We start from the raw sequence: 19490 nt of genomic DNA on the forward strand, positions 1-19490 counted from the left end.
AACCTTAGGGCTTATTACAAGTTACATGCCTGGTTATTACATGCTTTATATCCCTTAGACTAATGTACGGCAGGGTTGTTGTTTTTTTTCTTTTATTTTTTGTCTCTTGTTTCTCCTTAAAGGACGTGATGGTTCCACGGGCTCCAGGACTGGTCTGTATGCTCTTCGCTGAGCCCTCTTATTATTGTTGTATTTACAGTATTGCTCTGTGCCAGTTCCGGGACCCTGTGACTACATTACTAATTAACCCATCATTCCATTCCTAATGACACCCCGTTTATATGCCATGTGCGATTGAATATACAATTTACTAATACTATGATTACTTGATTGCGGGTAGGTTGGCCACTAACCTCCCAACTTTGCTTGGTGAGGCGCTGTATGTTTTGGCGCCTTACTATGACTTCGTCTCTACACGGAGTTGACTTTCCTTGTTTTGTGTACTATATTTTTCTCCTTTCTCTCTTTGTCCTCCTTAGTATGTCTCCTTTTGTGTCTCCCCCCCCCATGACTCTTTTCTCCTTACACATATGTTCAGGGAATTGTACCTTTTGATCACATTTCTTGGTTTCAGCGAATGCTCCGCCTCCTGGTTAGTTTATTATGGTTAACTTGGTATCATTGAACGTTAAGGGATTGAACTCCCCACAGAAACGTAAACTGGCCTTATCCTCCTTCTATAAAATGAGGGCGAATGTGGTCGCTATTCAGGAAACCCACTTTAGGAAATTAGACCCCCCTAGATTCTATGATAATCACTTCCCTACCTGCTACATGGCCAACGGCCCCGTAAAAAAAGCCGGAGTGGCTATACTAATCTCTAATGATTGCCAATTTACTCTGGAATCCCAAATTGTAGACCCCGAAGGAAGGTATTTAATATTAATCGGAAAGCTGGAAGATTCTGTTGTCACCCTGGCCTCCTGCTATGCACCCAACTCTGGTCAACTCTCCTTTTGTAGGAATCTATTCTCCCTGATACAGAAGCACGCTAAAGGTGCAGTCATGTTATTGGGGGACTTTAATTTAGTTGTAGACCCCACTGTTGATAGATCTCTCCCCACCAGAAGTCCCTTAGCTAAATCCAGAACTTCCCCTATTAATACCCTTGGGCTTAGACAACTACTAGGAGAATACGAACTCTACGATGCGTGGAGAACTAAACACCCTACGGTTAGGGATTACTCCTTTTATTCGCATGTCCACTCCTCATACTCTAGAATTGATCTCGTATTAACTGACAGTGGGTCACTACCGACCATTATGAAAATTAACATACTACCGATGACATGGTCGGACCACTCTCCGATTAAGGTCGTGTGGAAGCTCGAGGCCCGTAGAGTTACTCCGAGTCCTTGGAGACTAGGAAATTTCTTGTTAGGCCATCAGGAAGCTTCACTTGCCATGCAACAAACCTTAAGGGTATATTTAGAAACTAACAAACCTGAAGACACTTCAGTCTTTAATAATTGGTGCTCTTGTAAGGCTGTAATGCGGGGGGCTGCCATTCTGGCCGCTTCACGACTGAAACGTTCTCAAATTGCCGAACGAGCTGAAGCCGAGAGCGAAGTTGCAAAACTAGAAATAGCACATAAAGCTGACCCACATAATAGAACTGCCTTTAAGCTTTTGCTGGCCGCAAGGGAAAGGGTGAACACTTTTTCTCTGCGGGAAGTACAACGCAACCTCGCTCGACTAAATCAAAGATTCTATGTATTTGGAAATAAGGCAGGGCGTCTTTTGGCGAGGAAACTGAGAGGTAGGCGAGCTAAGGCCAGAATCCACTTTGTTTATTCTCCCACGGGTTCAAGAGTCTCTGACCCATATAGAATAGCAGATACTTTCGCAGAGTATTACTCCCGACTCTACAACTTACAGTCAGACCCTGATACCACCCAACCCATTGAAGCTGAAATTCAGTCATTTTTAAAAAACTTATCCCTGCCGACACTGAGCTCCGAAACCTGCCTGTCCCTTGGCTCCCCCTGGACGATGTCTGAACTTGAGGCGGCTATTGATGGTCTTCCACGAGATAAAGCACCAGGCCCAGACGGTTTTCCATCTAATTTCTACAAAACTTATAAAGCAGACTTGACTCCAGTGTTATTGGCTGTCTTTAACGAGGCATCAGAAGCGGGGAGGTTCCCGAAAGAGATGCTTGAAGCAAGGATAGTGGCTATCCCTAAACCGGGTAAATCTCCCGCATCCGTTCAAAATTACAGACCGATAGCTTTGTTGAATACAGACGTCAAACTTTTTGCTAAGTTAATCGCTAACCGTCTTTGCCCCTTACTGCCTACTCTTATAGCCGCTGACCAGGTTGGCTTCGTCCCGGGCAGGCAGGCCCCGGACAACACTCGGAGAGCTTATAATATCATTGAATATTGTAATGTTAATAGAACGCCCCTCCTGGTCCTATCATTAGATGCTGAAAAGGCGTTTGATAGGCTACACTGGGGGTACCTAAGATCAGTTCTGGGTAAGTTTGGATTTCAGGGTAGGTTTCTAGATTCCATCTTTGCATTATATTCTACCCCCTCCGCCAAGGTATATGTTAATGGGTGTCTCTCCAGGGGTTTCGAAATTCTAAACGGCACAAGACAGGGGTGCCCTTTATCTCCGCTAATTTTTGCTTTGGCTATTGAACCCCTGGCTGAGACTATTAGGACTGACACAGAAGTCTCGGGCCCTGAGATAGGGGGACTGAGTCATAAAATCAGTCTCTTCGCAGATGATATACTAGTATGCTTGACAAACCCCGAATCCTCCCTTATCGGACTCCATGCCATATTAGATAGGTACTCCAGATTGTCATTCTATAAATTGAATACTTCCAAAACGGAAGCCCTACCACTTCATATCCAGCCACATATCCTGGCCTTACTTAAGGATAGATACAGATATGCTTGGCAGGTGAGATCTATTAAATATTTAGGTATACATCTATCGCTTGATAAAGACCTTTACGATTGTAACTACACACCTTTATTTAGCGCCTTCGACAAATTGATTTAAGAGTGGTCCCTACATGAAATCTCCTGGCTGGGGCGGGTCTCTGCAACAAAAATGGTACTACTTCCGAAACTCCTCTACCTATTCCGGGCCATCCTCCGCCATTTCCCTAAAGCTCTTAGTGTTAAGGCTAATAAAACGTTATCACACTTTATTTGGAAAGGAGCAAAACCACGGATCTCTAGGCAGGTTCTTTCATTGCCCAAGAGCTTTGGTGGGGTAGCTTACCCCAACCTAGATGCATATCACTCTGCATGCCTTCTCAGCCAGGCCCGAGATTGGTTTGTCGTTCATTCCCCCAAACCATGGGTTGTTATCGAAAAAGCCTTCTTAGGACCGATTAATATAACAGACCTATTTCTATTACCTACACAGAGTGTTCCGAAATGGTAAGGCCTTGGGGACGCGATTAGAAGTACACTGAAGATATGGCACTCCGTGGTTGCATCTGACCCAACTATAAAACTACCTGCAGCGGACCTCTCTATCAGAACGGTCGCTTGTAATATCCCTGATCTTATTTTGGACGCCTGGATTGACGCTGGAGTTGTGAGACTGAAAGACCTTTTTTTGAATAATAGCTTGATCCCGTTCTCCCAGCTTCAGTCTCGGTTTGGGATTTCAAAACATGACTTTTTCAAGTACCTACAGATACGCCATTGGCTCCAACCGTATGTTAATGAGACTAGAGGCCCACTCCCCCTACCTGCCATTATGCTCTCCAGATTGTCATCCCCCGGTCATAGGGGTGGGATATCCAGGTGGTACCAGTATATTGTTCTTTTGAATAAAAAAGGGAAATTGCCTGCGCAGTTGAAGTGGGAGAGAGATCTCTCTATGGTACTTCGAGAAGAAGAGTGGGATACAATTTCATCACTGTGCTTTAAAATATCTAAATGTCTCCAGCACTCAGAAATGTTCTATAAATTATGCAATAGGGCGTACTTCACCCCGCAGCGGCTTCACCACATCTGGCCCTCGACTTCCCAGCTATGCTGGAGAAAATGTGGTGGAGAGGGCTCCATTCTACTTTTTTTTGGGACTATCCAGTCCTGAGGCCTCTGTGGACGGAAGTATTCTCTCTTTTGGGGGAGCTAGTTGGAACGACAGTGCCATTGGATCCACTGTTGGCCCTATTTCACTACCCTTCTCACACTTTCCAGAGCTGTGACAGGTATATCGTAGGACATGTCTTAATATCAACTAAGGCAGCAATAGGCCAACTGTGGAAATCACAGTCCATACCCCACATTCAGACGGTTATTAATAATACCCACAAGCATTTTCTGTTTGAAACAGCGGGATGTGTGTATTCTTCTTCCCCCTCTTCTATTTATATGAGATGGTTTAAATGGGGTGAATTCCGGGAGAGAAAGGGAATGCCCCCCTATCTAACTAACTAACTAGCTATTTATCTCTACGTTACAATATTTGAGTAAGGTGCCCACCTGATACGCATATTTTCCTCCCTTTAACTATCCCTCATGTGTTGTTGTCTTGTTCTGTCTTCCCCTTTCTACTGCTCTCTCTATTCTATTATTCTTAAGGTTATAGTTACGATTGATAGTTAAGAGAATTAATGTACACGATTAGTGAACTGAGTCTCTAGATTCAGAGTTGGTTTATATGACTGTACCTACTGTAACTAGCTCAAAGCTGTACTCATTATATGACCTCTGTTCGTGTACATTTATTTGATTTTTCTTCTCTGTACTTGGAAATTAATAAAAAAAATCATTATTGAAAAAAAAAGATTCAAGTAAAAAACATAATTGTTTTGTTTCTTTAAAACAACTGTTTTGGATAATCTTACACTCAGATGACAAACTTTAATCCAACAATAATTTCAATTATTAATTCTGAATAAAACTAATATTGTTTAGTATTCTACAATACCCCATTCAAGAAGTTTGAGAAACCTTAAACAAACTGAGAAATATATTTAATGGTTGATGTGCAATCTACAAAGTTGACTGAATAGTTTAAAGACCAAAGGGTTAGAGATTCTTCACTTTGAATCATGTTTGATCTGATTGCATTATTATAATCCATACATAAGATGTTATCTTTATGTAAAAATATATACACCTAGATGACAAACTTTGATCCAACAATAATTTTAGTTATTGATTCTGAAAGAAAATAATAATGTTTAGTATTCCACAATACCCAAGCCTAGAATTTTGAGAAACCTTAAATCAACTTAAAGATACATTGACTGCTGTGCAATCTACAAAGTTTGCTAAATAGTTTAAAGAACAAAGGTTTTGAGATATTTTACTTTGAGCTGTGTTTGTTCTGATTTCATTATTATATTCCTTACAAAATATTTCATCTTAATGAAAAAAATAAAGTATAAACAAATAACATTGAATCCAATGACCACGAAGGGACTCGAATCCTCAATCTTCTGATCCGAAGTCAGATGCCTTATCCATTAGGCCACGTGGTCACCGTGTGTCCAAAGATTAACACCTAAGAAAGTATAATAATATAAAGATTCAAGTAAAAAACATATATGTTTTGTTTCTTTGAGACAACTGTTTTGGATAATATTACACTCAGATGACAAACTTTGATCCAACAATAATTTTAGTTATTGATTCTGAAAGAAAATAATAATGTTTAGTATTCCACAATACCCAAGCCTAGAATTTTGAGAAACCTTAAATCAACTTAAAGATACATTGACTGCTGTGCAATCTACAAAGTTTGCTAAATAGTTTAAAGAGCAAAGGTTTTGAGATATTTTACTTTGAGCTGTGTTTGTTCTGATTTCATTATTATATTCCTTACAAAATATTTCATCTTAATGAAAAAAATACAGTATAAACAAATAACATTGAATCTAATGACCACGAAGGGACTCGAACCCTCAATCTTCTGATCCGAAGTCAGACGCCTTATCCATTAGGCCTTGTGGTCACCGTTTGTCAAAATATTAATGCCTAAGAAAGTATAGTAACATAAAGATTCAAGTAAAAAACATATTTGTTTTTTTCTTTGAGACAACTGTTTTGGATAATCTTACACTCAGATGACAAACTTGAATCCAACAATAATTTCAATTATTAATTCTGAATAAAACTAATATTGTTTAGTATTCTACAATACCCCATTCAATAAGTTTGAGAAACCTTAAACAAACTGAGAAATATATTTAATGGTTGATGTGCAATCTACAAAGTTTACTGAATAGTTTAAAGACCAAAGGGTTAGAGATTCTTCACTTTGAATCATGTTTGATCTGATTTCATTATTATAATCCAAACATAAGATGTTATCTTTATGTAAAAATATATACACTTAGATGACAAACTTTGATCCTACAATAATTTTAGTTATTGATTCTGAAAGAAAATAATAATGTTTAGTATTCCACAATACCCAAGCCTAGAATTTTGAGAAACCTTAAATCAACTTAAAGATACATTGACTGCTGTGCAATCTACAAAGTTTGCTAAATAGTTTAAAGAGCAAAGGTTTTGAGATATTTTACTTTGAGCTGTGTTTGTTCTGATTTCATTATTATATTCCTTACAAAATATTTCATCTTAATGAAAAAAATACAGTATAAACAAATAACATTGAATCCAATGACCACGAAGGGACTCGAACCCTCAATCTTCTGATCCAAAGTCAGACGCCTTATTCATTAGGCCACGTGGTCACTGTTCGTCAATATATTAATGCCTAAGAAAGTATAGTAACATAAAGATTCAAGTAAAAAACATATTTGTTTTTTTCTTTGAGACAACTGTTTTGGATAAACTTACACTCAGATGACAAACTTTAATCCAACAATAATTTCAATTATTAATTCTGAATAAAACTAATATTGTTTAGTATTCTACAATACCCCATTGAAGAAGTTTGAGAAACCTTAAACAAACTGAGAAATATATTTAATGGTTGATGTGCAATCTACAAAGTTTACTGAATAATTTAAAGACCAAAGGGTTAGAGATTCTTCACTATGAATCATGTTTGATCTGATTTCATTATTAAAATCCAAACATAAGATGTTATCTTTATGTAAAAATATATACACCTAGATGACAAACTTTGATCCAACAATAATTTTAGTTATTGATTCTGAAAGAAAATAATAATGTTTAGTATTCCACAGTACCCAAGCCTAGAATTTTGAGAAACCTTAAATCAACTTAAAGATACATTGACTGCTGTGCAATCTACAAAGTTTGCTAAATAGTTTAAAGAGCAAAGGTTTTGAGATATTTTACTTTGAGCTGTGTTTGTTCTGATTTCATTATTATATTCCTTACAAAATATTTAATCTTAATGAAAAAAATACAGTATAAACAAATAACATTGATTCCAATGACCACGAAGAGACTCAAACCCTCAATCTTCTGATCCGTAGTCAGACGCCTTATCCATTAGGCCACGTGGTCACTGTTTTTTGATATATTAATGCCTAAGAAAGTATAGTAACATAAAGATTCAAGTAAAAAATATATTTGTTTTTTTCTTTGAGACAACTGTTTTGGATAATCTTACACTCAGATGACAAACTTTAATCCAACAATAACTTAAATTATTAATTTTGAATAAAACTAATATTGTTTAGTATTCTACAATACCCCATTCAAGAAGTTTGAGAAACCTTAAACAAACTGAGAAATATATTTAATGGTTGATGTGCAATCTACAAAGTTTACTGAATAGTTTAAAGACCAAAGGGTTAGAGATTCTTCACTTTGAATCATGTTTAATCTGATTTCATTATTAAAATCCAAACATAAGATGTTATCTTTATGTAAAAATATATACACTTAGATGACAAACTTTGATCCAACAATAATTTTAGTTATTGATTCTGAAAGAAAATATCAATGTTTAGTATTCCACAATACCCAAGCCTAGAATTTTGAGAAACCTTAAATCAACTTTTAGATATATTGACTGCTGTGCAATCTACAAAGTTTGCTAAATAGTTTAAAGAACAAAGGTTTTGAGATATTTTACTTTGAGCTGTGTTTGTTCTGATTTCATTATTATATTCCAGACAAAATATTTCATCTTAATGAAAAAAATACAGTATAAACAAATAACATTGAATGCAATGACCACGAAGGGAGTCGAACCTTCAATCTTCTTATCTTATGTCAGACGCCTTATCCATTAGGCCACGTGGTCAATGTCTGTCCAAAGATTAACGCCTAAGAAAGTATAGTAATATAAAGATTCAAGTAAAAAACATATTTGTTTTGTTTCTTTGAGACAACTGTTTTGGATAATCTTACACTCAGATGACAAACTTTAATCCAACAATAAATTCAATTATTAATTCTGAATAAAACTAATATTGTTTAGTATTCTACAATACCCCATTCAAGAAGTTTGAGAAACCTTAAACAAACTGAGAAATATATTTAATGGTTGATGTGCAATCTACAAAGTTTACTGAATAGTTTAAAGACCAAAGGGTTAGAGATTCTTCACTTTGAATCATGTTTGATCTGATTTCATTATTATAATCCAAACATAAGATGTTATCTTTATCTAAAAATATATACACTTAGATGTCAAACTTTGATCCAACAATAATTTTAGTTATTGATTCTGAAAGAAAATAATAATGTTTAGTATTCCACAATACCCAAGCCTAGAATTTTGAGAAACCTTAAATCAACTTAAAGATACATTGACTGCTGTGCAATCTACAAAGTTTGCTAAATAGTTTAAAGAACAAAGGTTTTGAGATATTTTACTTTGAGCTGTGTTTGTTCTGATTTCATTATTATATTCCTTACAAAATATTTCATCTTAATGAAAAAAATAAAGTATAAACAAATAACATTGAATCCAATGACCACGAAGGGACTCGAATCCTCAATCTTCTGATCCGAAGTCAGATGCCTTATCCATTAGGCCACGTGGTCACCGTGTGTCCAAAGATTAACACCTAAGAAAGTATAATAATATAAAGATTCAAGTAAAAAACATATATGTTTTGTTTCTTTGAGACAACTGTTTTGGATAATATTACACTCAGATGACAAACTTTGATCCAACAATAATTTTAGTTATTGATTCTGAAAGAAAATAATAATGTTTAGTATTCCACAATACCCAAGCCTAGAATTTTGAGAAACCTTAAATCAACTTAAAGATACATTGACTGCTGTGCAATCTACAAAGTTTGCTAAATAGTTTAAAGAGCAAAGGTTTTGAGATATTTTACTTTGAGCTGTGTTTGTTCTGATTTCATTATTATATTCCTTACAAAATATTTCATCTTAATGAAAAAAATACAGTATAAACAAATAACATTGAATCTAATGACCACGAAGGGACTCGAACCCTCAATCTTCTGATCCGAAGTCAGACGCCTTATCCATTAGGCCTTGTGGTCACCGTTTGTCAAAATATTAATGCCTAAGAAAGTATAGTAACATAAAGATTCAAGTAAAAAACATATTTGTTTTTTTCTTTGAGACAACTGTTTTGGATAATCTTACACTCAGATGACAAACTTGAATCCAACAATAATTTCAATTATTAATTCTGAATAAAACTAATATTGTTTAGTATTCTACAATACCCCATTCAATAAGTTTGAGAAACCTTAAACAAACTGAGAAATATATTTAATGGTTGATGTGCAATCTACAAAGTTTACTGAATAGTTTAAAGACCAAAGGGTTAGAGATTCTTCACTTTGAATCATGTTTGATCTGATTTCATTATTATAATCCAAACATAAGATGTTATCTTTATGTAAAAATATATACACTTAGATGACAAACTTTGATCCTACAATAATTTTAGTTATTGATTCTGAAAGAAAATAATAATGTTTAGTATTCCACAATACCCAAGCCTAGAATTTTGAGAAACCTTAAATCAACTTAAAGATACATTGACTGCTGTGCAATCTACAAAGTTTGCTAAATAGTTTAAAGAGCAAAGGTTTTGAGATATTTTACTTTGAGCTGTGTTTGTTCTGATTTCATTATTATATTCCTTACAAAATATTTCATCTTAATGAAAAAAATACAGTATAAACAAATAACATTGAATCCAATGACCACGAAGGGACTCGAACCCTCAATCTTCTGATACAAAGTCAGACGCCTTATTCATTAGGCCACGTGGTCACTGTTCGTCAATATATTAATGCCTAAGAAAGTATAGTAACATAAAGATTCAAGTAAAAAACATATTTGTTTTTTTCTTTGAGACAACTGTTTTGGATAAACTTACACTCAGATGACAAACTTTAATCCAACAATAATTTCAATTATTAATTCTGAATAAAACTAATATTGTTTAGTATTCTACAATACCCCATTGAAGAAGTTTGAGAAACCTTAAACAAACTGAGAAATATATTTAATGGTTGATGTGCAATCTACAAAGTTTACTGAATAATTTAAAGACCAAAGGGTTAGAGATTCTTCACTATGAATCATGTTTGATCTGATTTCATTATTAAAATCCAAACATAAGATGTTATCTTTATGTAAAAATATATACACCTAGATGACAAACTTTGATCCAACAATAATTTTAGTTATTGATTCTGAAAGAAAATAATAATGTTTAGTATTCCACAGTACCCAAGCCTAGAATTTTGAGAAACCTTAAATCAACTTAAAGATACATTGACTGCTGTGCAATCTACAAAGTTTGCTAAATAGTTTAAAGAGCAAAGGTTTTGAGATATTTTACTTTGAGCTGTGTTTGTTCTGATTTCATTATTATATTCCTTACAAAATATTTAATCTTAATGAAAAAAATACAGTATAAACAAATAACATTGATTCCAATGACCACGAAGAGACTCAAACCCTCAATCTTCTGATCCGTAGTCAGACGCCTTATCCATTAGGCCACGTGGTCACTGTTTTTTGATATATTAATGCCTAAGAAAGTATAGTAACATAAAGATTCAAGTAAAAAATATATTTGTTTTTTTCTTTGAGACAACTGTTTTGGATAATCTTACACTCAGATGACAAACTTTAATCCAACAATAACTTAAATTATTAATTTTGAATAAAACTAATATTGTTTAGTATTCTACAATACCCCATTCAAGAAGTTTGAGAAACCTTAAACAAACTGAGAAATATATTTAATGGTTGATGTGCAATCTACAAAGTTTACTGAATAGTTTAAAGACCAAAGGGTTAGAGATTCTTCACTTTGAATCATGTTTAATCTGATTTCATTATTAAAATCCAAACATAAGATGTTATCTTTATGTAAAAATATATACACTTAGATGACAAACTTTGATCCAACAATAATTTTAGTTATTGATTCTGAAAGAAAATATCAATGTTTAGTATTCCACAATACCCAAGCCTAGAATTTTGAGAAACCTTAAATCAACTTTTAGATATATTGACTGCTGTGCAATCTACAAAGTTTGCTAAATAGTTTAAAGAACAAAGGTTTTGAGATATTTTACTTTGAGCTGTGTTTGTTCTGATTTCATTATTATATTCCAGACAAAATATTTCATCTTAATGAAAAAAATACAGTATAAACAAATAACATTGAATGCAATGACCACGAAGGGAGTCGAACCTTCAATCTTCTTATCTTATGTCAGACGCCTTATCCATTAGGCCACGTGGTCAATGTCTGTCCAAAGATTAACGCCTAAGAAAGTATAGTAATATAAAGATTCAAGTAAAAAACATATTTGTTTTGTTTCTTTGAGACAACTGTTTTGGATAATCTTACACTCAGATGACAAACTTTAATCCAACAATAAATTCAATTATTAATTCTGAATAAAACTAATATTGTTTAGTATTCTACAATACCCCATTCAAGAAGTTTGAGAAACCTTAAACAAACTGAGAAATATATTTAATGGTTGATGTGCAATCTACAAAGTTTACTGAATAGTTTAAAGACCAAAGGGTTAGAGATTCTTCACTTTGAATCATGTTTGATCTGATTTCATTATTATAATCCAAACATAAGATGTTATCTTTATCTAAAAATATATACACTTAGATGTCAAACTTTGATCCAACAATAATTTTAGTTATTGATTCTGAAAGAAAATAATAATGTTTAGTATTCCACAATACCCAAGCCTAGAATTTTGAGAAACCTTAAATCAACTTAAAGATACATTGACTGCTGTGCAATCTACAAAGTTTGCTAAATAGTTTAAAGAACAAAGGTTTTGAGATATTTTACTTTGAGCTGTGTTTGTTCTGATTTCATTATTATATTCCTTACAAAATATTTCATCTTAATGAAAAAAATAAAGTATAAACAAATAACATTGAATCCAATGACCACGAAGGGACTCGAATCCTCAATCTTCTGATCCGAAGTCAGATGCCTTATCCATTAGGCCACGTGGTCACCGTGTGTCCAAAGATTAACACCTAAGAAAGTATAATAATATAAAGATTCAAGTAAAAAACATATATGTTTTGTTTCTTTGAGACAACTGTTTTGGATAATATTACACTCAGATGACAAACTTTGATCCAACAATAATTTTAGTTATTGATTCTGAAAGAAAATAATAATGTTTAGTATTCCACAATACCCAAGCCTAGAATTTTGAGAAACCTTAAATCAACTTAAAGATACATTGACTGCTGTGCAATCTACAAAGTTTGCTAAATAGTTTAAAGAGCAAAGGTTTTGAGATATTTTACTTTGAGCTGTGTTTGTTCTGATTTCATTATTATATTCCTTACAAAATATTTCATCTTAATGAAAAAAATACAGTATAAACAAATAACATTGAATCTAATGACCACGAAGGGACTCGAACCCTCAATCTTCTGATCCGAAGTCAGACGCCTTATCCATTAGGCCTTGTGGTCACCGTTTGTCAAAATATTAATGCCTAAGAAAGTATAGTAACATAAAGATTCAAGTAAAAAACATATTTGTTTTTTTCTTTGAGACAACTGTTTTGGATAATCTTACACTCAGATGACAAACTTGAATCCAACAATAATTTCAATTATTAATTCTGAATAAAACTAATATTGTTTAGTATTCTACAATACCCCATTCAATAAGTTTGAGAAACCTTAAACAAACTGAGAAATATATTTAATGGTTGATGTGCAATCTACAAAGTTTACTGAATAGTTTAAAGACCAAAGGGTTAGAGATTCTTCACTTTGAATCATGTTTGATCTGATTTCATTATTATAATCCAAACATAAGATGTTATCTTTATGTAAAAATATATACACTTAGATGACAAACTTTGATCCTACAATAATTTTAGTTATTGATTCTGAAAGAAAATAATAATGTTTAGTATTCCACAATACCCAAGCCTAGAATTTTGAGAAACCTTAAATCAACTTAAAGATACATTGACTGCTGTGCAATCTACAAAGTTTGCTAAATAGTTTAAAGAGCAAAGGTTTTGAGATATTTTACTTTGAGCTGTGTTTGTTCTGATTTCATTATTATATTCCTTACAAAATATTTCATCTTAATGAAAAAAATACAGTATAAACAAATAACATTGAATCCAATGACCACGAAGGGACTCGAACCCTCAATCTTCTGATCCAAAGTCAGACGCCTTATTCATTAGGCCACGTGGTCACTGTTCGTCAATATATTAATGCCTAAGAAAGTATAGTAACATAAAGATTCAAGTAAAAAACATATTTGTTTTTTTCTTTGAGACAACTGTTTTGGATAAACTTACACTCAGATGACAAACTTTAATCCAACAATAATTTCAATTATTAATTCTGAATAAAACTAATATTGTTTAGTATTCTACAATACCCCATTGAAGAAGTTTGAGAAACCTTAAACAAACTGAGAAATATATTTAATGGTTGATGTGCAATCTACAAAGTTTACTGAATAATTTAAAGACCAAAGGGTTAGAGATTCTTCACTATGAATCATGTTTGATCTGATTTCATTATTAAAATCCAAACATAAGATGTTATCTTTATGTAAAAATATATACACCTAGATGACAAACTTTGATCCAACAATAATTTTAGTTATTGATTCTGAAAGAAAATAATAATGTTTAGTATTCCACAGTACCCAAGCCTAGAATTTTGAGAAACCTTAAATCAACTTAAAGATACATTGACTGCTGTGCAATCTACAAAGTTTGCTAAATAGTTTAAAGAGCAAAGGTTTTGAGATATTTTACTTTGAGCTGTGTTTGTTCTGATTTCATTATTATATTCCTTACAAAATATTTAATCTTAATGAAAAAAATACAGTATAAACAAATAACATTGATTCCAATGACCACGAAGAGACTCAAACCCTCAATCTTCTGATCCGTAGTCAGACGCCTTATCCATTAGGCCACGTGGTCACTGTTTTTTGATATATTAATGCCTAAGAAAGTATAGTAACATAAAGATTCAAGTAAAAAATATATTTGTTTTTTTCTTTGAGACAACTGTTTTGGATAATCTTACACTCAGATGACAAACTTTAATCCAACAATAACTTAAATTATTAATTTTGAATAAAACTAATATTGTTTAGTATTCTACAATACCCCATTCAAGAAGTTTGAGAAACCTTAAACAAACTGAGAAATATATTTAATGGTTGATGTGCAATCTACAAAGTTTACTGAATAGTTTAAAGACCAAAGGGTTAGAGATTCTTCACTTTGAATCATGTTTAATCTGATTTCATTATTAAAATCCAAACATAAGATGTTATCTTTATGTAAAAATATATACACTTAGATGACAAACTTTGATCCAACAATAATTTTAGTTATTGATTCTGAAAGAAAATATCAATGTTTAGTATTCCACAATACCCAAGCCTAGAATTTTGAGAAACCTTAAATCAACTTTTAGATATATTGACTGCTGTGCAATCTACAAAGTTTGCTAAATAGTTTAAAGAACAAAGGTTTTGAGATATTTTACTTTGAGCTGTGTTTGTTCTGATTTCATTATTATATTCCAGACAAAATATTTCATCTTAATGAAAAAAATACAGTATAAACAAATAACATTGAATGCAATGACCACGAAGGGAGTCGAACCTTCAATCTTCTTATCTTATGTCAGACGCCTTATCCATTAGGCCACGTGGTCAATGTCTGTCCAAAGATTAACGCCTAAGAAAGTATAGTAATATAAAGATTCAAGTAAAAAACATATTTGTTTTGTTTCTTTGAGACAACTGTTTTGGATAATCTTACACTCAGATGACAAACTTTAATCCAACAATAAATTCAATTATTAATTCTGAATAAAACTAATATTGTTTAGTATTCTACAATACCCCATTCAAGAAGTTTGAGAAACCTTAAACAAACTGAGAAATATATTTAATGGTTGATGTGCAATCTACAAAGTTTACTGAATAGTTTAAAGACCAAAGGGTTAGAGATTCTTCACTTTGAATCATGTTTGATCTGATTTCATTATTATAATCCAAACATAAGATGTTATCTTTATCTAAAAATATATACACTCAGATGTCAAACTTTGATCCAACAATAATTTTAGTTATTGATTCTGAAAGAAAATAATAATGTTTAGTATTCCACAATACCCAAGCCTAGAATTTTGAGAAACCTTAAATCAACTTAAAGATACATTGACTGCTGTGCAATCTACAAAGTTTGCTAAATAGTTTAAAAAACAAAGGTTTTCAGATATTGAACTTTGAGCTGTGTTTGTTCTGATTTCATTATTATATTCCTTACAAAATATTTTATCTTAATGAAAAAAATAAATTATAAACAAATAACATTGAATCCAATGACCACGAAGGGACTTGAACCCTCAATCTTCTGATCCGAAGTCAGACGCCTTATCCATTAGATAAATGAACTGGTAATTTTCCTGATTGCGCAAAAACAAACAATGGTGCAGCTATGAGAAAAGGGGATTCTTCACACCAATCCCAATAACATGTATAACAAAAAGAAGATATTTTCTCAAATAAGCGCAAACACATACATGTGATAATGTTCTTTTTCTCCTCCTTCAATGATAGAGAAGATAGTACCACGACTTTGACTTCAAATTTGTGGAGGGATTTTCAGGCAGTATTGGTTTCTTTATACTGCCACAGTCAGTAGAAGAAGTTGGATCTCAAAATAGAAAGAGACTTCATAGTGCAATAATGTCAAAAATTAAAATCAAGGTATTTATTAACAATTATGCACTCACAATATATAAATTAAATAACAGCATGTAACCATAAAAATGGTAAAAGGTTCTCAGTCTGGGGACACAGCAGATAACACGGACACCCCCTAAATGTAACAGGTCCGGACTATTTCACAGAGAGGGACCGTTTGCAGCTCACCCGACCAGACCAACGTAACAGCTCACACAGCCTGAAGCTTTTCGGACATCCAGGTCCTTCGTCAGAGGCATAGTGAGCAATCAAACACAGAGAGATTAAATAGACCATCAATTTAACAACATAAGGAACAGGTGTTTCCGACATTAACATTCTTTTGCATTTATCCGGAACCGGAAGTGGCGTATCGCACTGTCCCGCGAAAGCGGAAGTGATCTCTTTGCGTGTCACCTTTGCGTGTCATCTTGCAGAAGCTGAAATGACGAAACTGGAAATGACGTCTCGCACCGTCCAGCGGAAGCGGAGGTGACCTCTTTGCGTGTCACCTTTGCATATCATCTTACAGAACCGGAACTGACGAGTTTTGCGTGTCATGATGCGTTCCATAAGTTCCGTTCCAGGAAATACCATTTCACAACAATTCTTCTAATAAATAGAATATTAATATACATCGAGTTTTTTCCAATACATTGTCCAATAAGTTGTCCATTGGTCCACATTAGTTGATGATAAAACATAGAATGAAAAAAAATATTATATCAATAAATTAATAAAAACAGCAAATATCTATAAAAACCACTTCAACTCAAATTCTATATTTAGCCCTTTGGGGGTCAATGTTTTTAATCTAAAAATCCATTGCATTTCAGCTTTGGCTAGTCTAACGTCTATATCCTTACTTCTCCATGTTGGGTTAATAGTTTGAATTCCCCAAAAGGATTTTATAAATTTCAGGTTACAATTGTGACAATTTTTAAAATGTGAGGAAACGGAGTGGGTTAGGAGTCCTTTTTTAATATTATAGATATGTTCAGCCAATCTTGTTTTTAGGTTCCTCGAAGTTTTGCCAATATAAATAAAACCACATTCACATTGTAAGGCATATATAACGTTTTTAGAGTTACATGTGATAAAATCTCTGATTTGATAAAAATCACTATAAAATCTTTAATTTTACTGGCACCTTTTGTGTTACGACACATTAAACATAGTCCACATCTGTGATAAAGGCTATAAGAAGGATATTATTGTAGAGTTACAAGATAGAGCCAGCAAGCTCCAACGTAGCTCTCTTTTAACATCAAAGTCGAATGAAAAAACGTCCAATAAACATCAATGGTCCTTTATATGTGGTTTTAATTCCCAACATAAAGAAATAGAAACTGTTTTTAGGAAACATTTGGGATATATTAAGAGAGGACCCGATTATTGGGTCTATGATACAGAAGAAACCGTCCTTTATTTATCGCAGATCAGCGAATATTAAAGATAAATTGGTCCATAGTGCTTTAAATATTTCTAATAGGTCTAGTACTCGGAGTCATGGTTTCCACAGATGTGGACTATGTTTAATGTGTCGTAACACAAAAGGTGCCAGTAAAATTAAAGATTTTATAGTGAATGATACCACTTATCAAATCAGAGATTTTATCACATGTAACTCTAAAAACGTTATATATGCCTTACAATGTGAATGTGGTTTTATTTATATTGGCAAAACTTCGAGGAACCTAAAAACAAGATTGGCTGAACATATCTATAATATTAAAAAAGGACTCCTAACCCACTCCGTTTCCTCACATTTTAAAAATTGTCACAATTGTAACCCGAAATTTATAAAATCCTTTTGGGGAATTCCAACTATTAACCCAACATGGAGAAGTAAGGATATAGACGTTAGACTAGCCAAAGCTGAAATGCAATGGATTTTTAGATTGAAAACATTGACCCCCAAAGGGCTAAATATAGAATTTGAGTTGAAGTGGTTTTTATAGATATTTGCTGTTTTTATTAATTTATTGATATAATATTTTTTTTCATTCTATGTTTTATCATCAACTAATGTGGACCAATGGACAACTTATTGGACAATGTATTGGAAAAAACTCGATGTATATTAATATTCTATTTATTAGAAGAATTGTTGTGAAATGGTATTTCCTGGAACGGAACTTATGGAACGCATCATGACACGCAAAACTCGTCAGTTCCGGTTCTGTAAGATGATATGCAAAGGTGACACGCAAAGAGGTCACCTCCGCTTCCGCTGGACGGTGCGAGACGTCATTTCCGGTTTCGTCATTTCAGCTTCTGCAAGATGACACGCAAAGGTGACACACAAAGAGATCACTTCCGCTTTCGCGGGACAGTGCGATACGCCACTTCCGGTTCCGGATAAACGCAAAAGAATGTTAATGTCGGAAACACCTGTTCCTTATGTTGTTAAATTGATGGGCTATTTAATCTCTCTGTGTTTGATTGCTCACTATGCCTCTGACGAAGGACCTGGATGTCCGAAAAGCTTCAGGCTGTGTGAGCTGTTACGTTGGTCTGGTCGGGTGAGCTGCAAACGGTCCCTCTCTGTGAAATAGTCCGGACCTGTTACATTTAGGGGGTGTCCGTGTTATCTGCTGTGTCCCCAGACTGAGAACCTTTTACCATTTTTATGGTTACATGCTGTTATTTAATTTATATATTGTGAGTGCATAATTGTTAATAAATACCTTGATTTTAATTTTTGACATTATTGCACTATGAAGTCTCTTTCTATTTTGAGATCCAACTTCTTCTACTGACTGTGGCAGTATAAAGAAACCAATACTGCCTGAAAATCCCTCCACATATTTGAAGTCAAAGTCGTGGTACTATCTTCTCTATCATTGAAGGAGGAGAAAAAGAACATTATCACATGTATGTGTTTGCACTTATTTGAGAAAATATCTTCTTTTTGCCTTATCCATTAGGCCACGTGGTCACTGTTTGTCAATATATTAATGCCTAAGAAAGTATAGTAACATAAAGATTCAAGTAAAAAACATATTTGTTTTTTTCTTTGAGACAACTGTTTTGGATAATCTTACCCTCAGATGACAAACTTTAATCCAACAATAATTTCAATTATTAATTCTGAATAAAACTAATATTGTTTAGTATTCTACAATACCCCATTCAAGAAGTTTGAGAAACCTTAAACAAACTGAGAAATATATTTAATGGTTGTTGTGCAATCTACAAAGTTTACTGAATAGTTTAAAGACCAAAGGGTTAGAGACTCTTCACTTTGAATCATGTTTGATCTGATTTCATTATTATAATCCATACATAAGATGTTATCTTTATGTAAAAATATATACACCTAGATGACAAACTTTGATCCAACAATAATTTTAGTTATTGATTCTGAAAGA

At 33.4% G+C, this 19490-nt stretch overlaps 12 non-coding genes across 12 annotated transcripts; all 12 read right to left on the reverse strand.

Moving 5' to 3' along the window:
- Positions 1–5391: 5391 nt before the first annotated feature.
- Positions 5392–5464, reverse strand: TRNAR-UCG (transfer RNA arginine (anticodon UCG)). Its single transcript has one exon. It is a non-coding gene; the product is annotated as a tRNA-Arg (tRNA).
- A 400-nt stretch (positions 5465–5864) lies between these two features.
- On the reverse strand, positions 5865–5937 carry TRNAR-UCG (transfer RNA arginine (anticodon UCG)). The gene has a single exon. It is a non-coding gene; the product is annotated as a tRNA-Arg (tRNA).
- Positions 5938–6609: 672 nt separating this feature from the next.
- On the reverse strand, positions 6610–6682 carry TRNAQ-UUG (transfer RNA glutamine (anticodon UUG)). The gene has a single exon. It is a non-coding gene; the product is annotated as a tRNA-Gln (tRNA).
- A 672-nt stretch (positions 6683–7354) lies between these two features.
- Positions 7355–7427, reverse strand: TRNAR-ACG (transfer RNA arginine (anticodon ACG)). The gene has a single exon. It is a non-coding gene; the product is annotated as a tRNA-Arg (tRNA).
- A 1418-nt stretch (positions 7428–8845) lies between these two features.
- On the reverse strand, positions 8846–8918 carry TRNAR-UCG (transfer RNA arginine (anticodon UCG)). The gene has a single exon. It is a non-coding gene; the product is annotated as a tRNA-Arg (tRNA).
- Positions 8919–9318: 400 nt separating this feature from the next.
- On the reverse strand, positions 9319–9391 carry TRNAR-UCG (transfer RNA arginine (anticodon UCG)). The gene has a single exon. It is a non-coding gene; the product is annotated as a tRNA-Arg (tRNA).
- Positions 9392–10063: 672 nt separating this feature from the next.
- On the reverse strand, positions 10064–10136 carry TRNAQ-UUG (transfer RNA glutamine (anticodon UUG)). Its single transcript has one exon. It is a non-coding gene; the product is annotated as a tRNA-Gln (tRNA).
- Positions 10137–10808: 672 nt separating this feature from the next.
- Positions 10809–10881, reverse strand: TRNAR-ACG (transfer RNA arginine (anticodon ACG)). Its single transcript has one exon. It is a non-coding gene; the product is annotated as a tRNA-Arg (tRNA).
- Positions 10882–12299: 1418 nt separating this feature from the next.
- Positions 12300–12372, reverse strand: TRNAR-UCG (transfer RNA arginine (anticodon UCG)). Its single transcript has one exon. It is a non-coding gene; the product is annotated as a tRNA-Arg (tRNA).
- A 400-nt stretch (positions 12373–12772) lies between these two features.
- On the reverse strand, positions 12773–12845 carry TRNAR-UCG (transfer RNA arginine (anticodon UCG)). The gene has a single exon. It is a non-coding gene; the product is annotated as a tRNA-Arg (tRNA).
- A 672-nt stretch (positions 12846–13517) lies between these two features.
- TRNAQ-UUG (transfer RNA glutamine (anticodon UUG)) lies at positions 13518–13590 on the reverse strand. Its single transcript has one exon. It is a non-coding gene; the product is annotated as a tRNA-Gln (tRNA).
- Positions 13591–14262: 672 nt separating this feature from the next.
- Positions 14263–14335, reverse strand: TRNAR-ACG (transfer RNA arginine (anticodon ACG)). Its single transcript has one exon. It is a non-coding gene; the product is annotated as a tRNA-Arg (tRNA).
- Positions 14336–19490: the final 5155 nt, after the last annotated feature.

This window comes from Pseudophryne corroboree, chromosome 8 (assembly GCF_028390025.1).
Source record: "Pseudophryne corroboree isolate aPseCor3 chromosome 8, aPseCor3.hap2, whole genome shotgun sequence".
NCBI lineage: Eukaryota > Metazoa > Chordata > Amphibia > Anura > Myobatrachidae > Pseudophryne > Pseudophryne corroboree.